The sequence below is a fragment of the Anas acuta genome, chromosome 1 (genome assembly GCF_963932015.1).
Source record: "Anas acuta chromosome 1, bAnaAcu1.1, whole genome shotgun sequence".
In the NCBI taxonomy this organism is placed as follows: domain Eukaryota; kingdom Metazoa; phylum Chordata; class Aves; order Anseriformes; family Anatidae; genus Anas; species Anas acuta.
The window spans coordinates 117,951,887-117,956,980 of NC_088979.1; positions in this window are offsets into that span (position 1 = coordinate 117,951,887).

Genomic DNA, 5,094 nt, shown 5'->3' on the forward strand with positions numbered 1-5,094 from the left:
CATCTGCCAGTATCTCAGGGCACCAGCAAGTGCAGAAACGGGCAGCCACTTTTGTCTTTGTCCCCTGAGAGGCACAGAAGCAGACACACATCATGTCATGTGGGCATGCCAGTGGGGAGACGTCATTTTTCCCTGCCATTATTATTTTATTTTTTTCATTATTTGATTTGTCCTCATTTCAAGAAGCAGGAATCATTCTCGTTGGGTTTTGTCCTTTGTGTGAGGGAAGGAAAAGACACGTTGGGAATTCCAGCAGGCTTTGGGGCAGCCAGCACCTGGTGGTGCATTGTCTTTAAAATGGTCTCCAAAAATAACCAGGACCGCAAAAGGGGAAAAATTAATAAGGATAATTAACTGGTTTCCATCTCCCAAATGCTTTGGAGACAATGAGCTAATCAGTCTGTAGACACATACAAACACACACAATGTCTGTAATTAGTTTGCTCTCCTACTTCCTTACCTCTTCCCCTAGCAGATTGCCCACCGAGATCCCTATCGGGCAGAACAGGTCTCTTTCTGCCCCCTTTGCAGAGGCCTGACAGCCTTGCCTCTGCCTCTGCTCATGTTGCACACCGTGTCTCTGTCAGTCTGTCTGTCTGTCTGCTTCCCTCCCCTGCTGGCCAAGATCAGATTTCACCAAATGAATCACAGTCTAGGTGAAACTCCCTCATATCTTTGCCAAGAATTGCAAAGTTGATGAAAATGGGACTCACAGCCAAAGGGGATTCAGCACGGTTCCTTACTGGTTCCAACCAACTGGGTTCCCACTGCCGTTGGTTGCTTCTGGTTGTCCCGTTTCCATGTTCAGCCTGGCACATCTCCTCCACCAGGAGCGTCGTTCCCAGGATTATCGAGTTCATTACCAGATGCTGCACCACAACCTCCAGGGCCCTCCTGGTAGCTGCAGACTGCTCAACTCTTCCCTTCCACCTGGGTGTTTCCTGCTTGTCCAGATCACCCAGTGTGGGTTTGACCATCTTCTCTATTCTGAGTAGGCATTTTTAAAATCTGGTATAGCCTTTAAACCTTACTTCCCTCTCTGCTGACTTCATGGTGCTGCTGGTTTCAGCGCTTGGTCTAGCAGAGGAGGTAGCCTCTGGCTGAGAACCACAAGTCCCCCTCCCAGATGGGGCCCAGACTCCACGTGGGACCTTAGGCAAAGTTACTTTGCTTCTGACCCTCATCTTCTCCACCAGTAAAATGAGTGTAATAAACTCCCTTTCATAAAATGTTTTAGGGAAGACACTGGGTTTAGTGCTGGAGGGGTAACTCATGACGGAGAGAAACCACTGTGTGGTCTCCTGGGGCCTCCAGCACACAGAAAGGAGGCTGCTTCTTGCCAAGAAAACTCCCAAACAACCTCAAGATAACCCCCAAAACACTTAGTGACAATCTTTTCCTCAGCCCCAGGCTGTGATGCTGAAGTGGACATCCTGGGGGCTGCAGCACTGGGGCCTTCAGATTCTCCATCCAGACAAAGCTGATCCTTTTGAGGAGTTACTGAGGGAGAAAGGCTCCAGTGCTTTCAGCCTTAGCATCCCATCTTTGTGATCACCTTGGGTTGGTGTTGTCCCACATGTCCAGAAGCAAGCCCTGCACCTCAGGCGGCTCCTGAGAACCCACTGAAGAGGAAACCCTTAAAGTTTGGTAGTCTGTAGGAAGCTCTTCATCCCCAGGCTCCAGCATCTCCAGCCCCATGAGGCCCAGGTGTGCTGCAGCTCTGCCTCCATGAGCACGAACCTTCCCCAGAGCAGGGAGCAGCTCCCGGGGCCTGTGTTGGGTTTCCACCAGGAGAAGGCAATGCTCCTCTGCCACAGGGAGAACTGCAGGCCCTTATCACCAGCCAGCCCCTTGCTGCGAGGAGGAGCGATCATTTTCCTTTCTGGGTCTCCCCGCGCTCCCTCCAGCCCTCTGCTCTCTCTTTCCCTCTCATCTATTTCCTTTGACGCCAGGCCCAGGCCCACTGCCAAGTCTCAGATCCATTAGCGAGGTGCCTCGCTGACTGAAGCACAAATCAGGATGGATCCGGGTGCAATTAACAGCTTCTAGCACCTCATCTGGAAGGCATTAGCTTGGCTTTTGGGGGAGGGGGTTATGGGTTGGGAGGAGAAGTGAGAAATAAGAGGGAATGGATATAGATGCCAAACAGAATAAATAAGCTATTTCTGCCCCTCTTAGGAACCACCATCCAGCATCTGACAGCAGCACACAAGCAGATGTGCAGTCGCCATCAGCGGGGAGTGCAGTTACTCCCAATGATGTCCCAAAGCAAGGCTTGTGGTTATGGGACCTGTAAGTACACTTTGGTCTACCTTGTCCTTGTTTTCCTGTGGTGCTCTATTCCATCTGGCTCTCAGTGTACTAAAATCCCTAACAGCATGATGCTCCGGTGTCTCTCTTGCGCTAGGAGAGCCAAGACAGACCAGCATATATTGGTTATGGTGGCCCATAGGCGTGTTGTAGACCAAGAAGCCACAGATAATACAATTCTCACCTGTACAAATACATTGGCCTTCACCCAGCCTCGTACATACCATCGAGGAAACCTCTGGTAATGCTCTCAGCAGAGACTAAGGCCAGCCCCACTCCTCACCAGCTAGCTTGGGGTGCACAAATGCACAAGTGTCTGTGGCTCTCGGGCAGCCTCAGCCCTAATCTAAAGGGATAAGGCAAGCCTACTTGTGGTGTAGCCGTCACGCTCCCAGACAGGGCATGCTGTTTTCTAAAATGGTGTACACTGGGGGGAAAACAAACACCAGTTGCCCTCTCCTCATGTGGCAGAGCCTGCTAGCCTGCAAGGCAAGAGAGCTTGGGTTTTATTTATACATCTGGGTGCGATCCCAGTGCCCAGGCGCCAGCTCCCCGTGCCACAGCTCACAAGGTTTTCCACTTCCAGGGCCACCTGCTGATGGCCAGAGGCTGAGGAAGCCAAGGCGTCCTCCGAGCCAGTGATCTCATGTTATTCCTGCACAGGCAGCAGCTGGAAGTAGCTGGAGACAGCCCTCAGTGTAATTTTTCCTATGCCGGCTGTTGCCAAACGATGGTCTGTGGAGCCCTGCTGGTTGGTGAGCTCATGGAAAGCCATCTGCACCTGGGCTCGGGGGCCATCCGGCCGAAATGGTGGTGACATAGGTGCGGGGCTGTGTGGGGGAAAATGTGGAGGGCTGGTATTTGTTGGTTCAAGCAGCCCAGGACGTGTTGTTACAGCCGGTGCTCTCTGTCCTGTTCCTGCTGGCAGACACACGTATGGCAAGTGGATGCAGAGGGCAGCGAGGGGGAGTGGATGCGCTCGGCCGTGCCTTGCTGCCTGCGGAGGAGGACGCATGCTCGCGCTCGGCCGGCGGCTGCCTGCACATATTCCCTTGTTTTCCCGGCTGGGATGGAGGGAGAAGGCCTGGTTTCGGTTAAGCCCTTGGTCACACGAAGATGCCTTTCCTATTACTCTTTTGTTTTCCCTTCCCAGTACCGTTCCCGTTTAACTCTTCCAGCTCTCCCCCGGGGTGCAGCTCGCCCTTCCCGAGGGATGGCCCCAGGCAGGGGCAATTCGGGAGCAAGGGGCGGTCGTGGGGGTCCAGGGCTGGAGCCCCCCAACCCCACACACAGGCTTGAAGAAGCTGGTGCAGGGGAGGATGACAGTGCTGGGAAGAGCTGGGGTGCCAGGAGGAAGATACTCCAACGCCACAGTGCTGAGCTGTGGTGGAAATACCTAATGAGTCAGTCACGGTGTTATCATGGCTGAATTTGGCTCCAAACTTCAAATCTGTGAAGGGGGAGCGCTGAGGGGGGGGCAGAAAAGAAAACATGCGAAGGCCTTTTCAAAACCAAAGACCACAAGAAAAAACTTCCTATAAACAAATCAAATGGAAATATTTTTTTAGTTCTATAAACATTTCCCCTTGAAGCGTTCAACCCAAATATTGCATCACTGTGCTAAGACATAAACAAAGCTTACAGTGAAAGAGATGCACACCAACAATAGACTAGCCTGTTTGCCTTGTCCGGGCTGTGAGAAGTGCAAAAAATAAACAAACAGGGCAAAGAGTGACAAGCAGAAGAGAGAGATGCCTGAGCAGTGCTTGTCTGAGCTTTTGAGGGAGGGGAGACCCCCCCCCCCCACCAATTCCCATTGAAGTTCAAGGAGGAAATTCGGCTCCTTTGGGGTCCTGAGGAAATCCCAGGTCACAGGACACAGGGCAGATCAGCCAGATGGCAAGGTGGTCCCAGGGTTTTCCCCAAATACATTAACCCTTTGTAGGGTTATTTAAAAAAATGTGTTTTACGCAAATATCTCTTGGGTAGAGATATATTAATTTTGTGGTGATGGTAATGGTGGTAGCACGAACAAAACCGGCCGAGCTGTGCAGTGTTTGATACTGATGTCGTGCTTCCCTACAGGAAGTCCAGCCTCTTGACCATGGAGAGGTTGTTGTCCTCTGAGCAGCAGCGAGCAGGCCTTCAGAAGGGGGCAGGGTCTGGGGGCCTGGTTTTTAGTTTGGATGCACTCTAGGAAGAAGAACTTGGCACTAAATGAGAAAATCTGACATCCCCCACACACCCAAGAAACGTGCCTGAGAGGCAGCAGCATCGGGTCATGCTGGGGTCTTCAGGGCTGTATTTTGCTCTATCTTCTTTGGGTATAAGTACCTCTAATATGGCACAACCTCATTTCTCATGTTTTGGAGACATGCTTTGACCCCACACACGAAGATCCTCAGTGATGGCACACAGAGAGACCTGGACAAGGACGGGATGGGAGGATGAGGCAGCAGAAGCAGGTAAGGGATGAGGCGGTGAGCACCATAGCACAACCACACGAGACAATTCGGTTATCACTCAGTATCATGGTCTAACTGGGACTGGTACATCCCTCACCCCTCACAAGCAGGCTGTAGGATCTCCTGTTATGTCTCTCCCACCAAGAGAGACAGGCAAGGAGCTGCACAAGCTGCTCTGGTGGGAGGGGAATTCCCTGTCCTTGCAGCTCACGCAAGGGACACTGTAGGAAAGGCCACAGAAAAAGCAAGCTGCCCCACAGTTCAGTCTCACGGGAAAGTTTCACTACCAGAAAGCTGGTATAACTTGAAACCTCTCCAG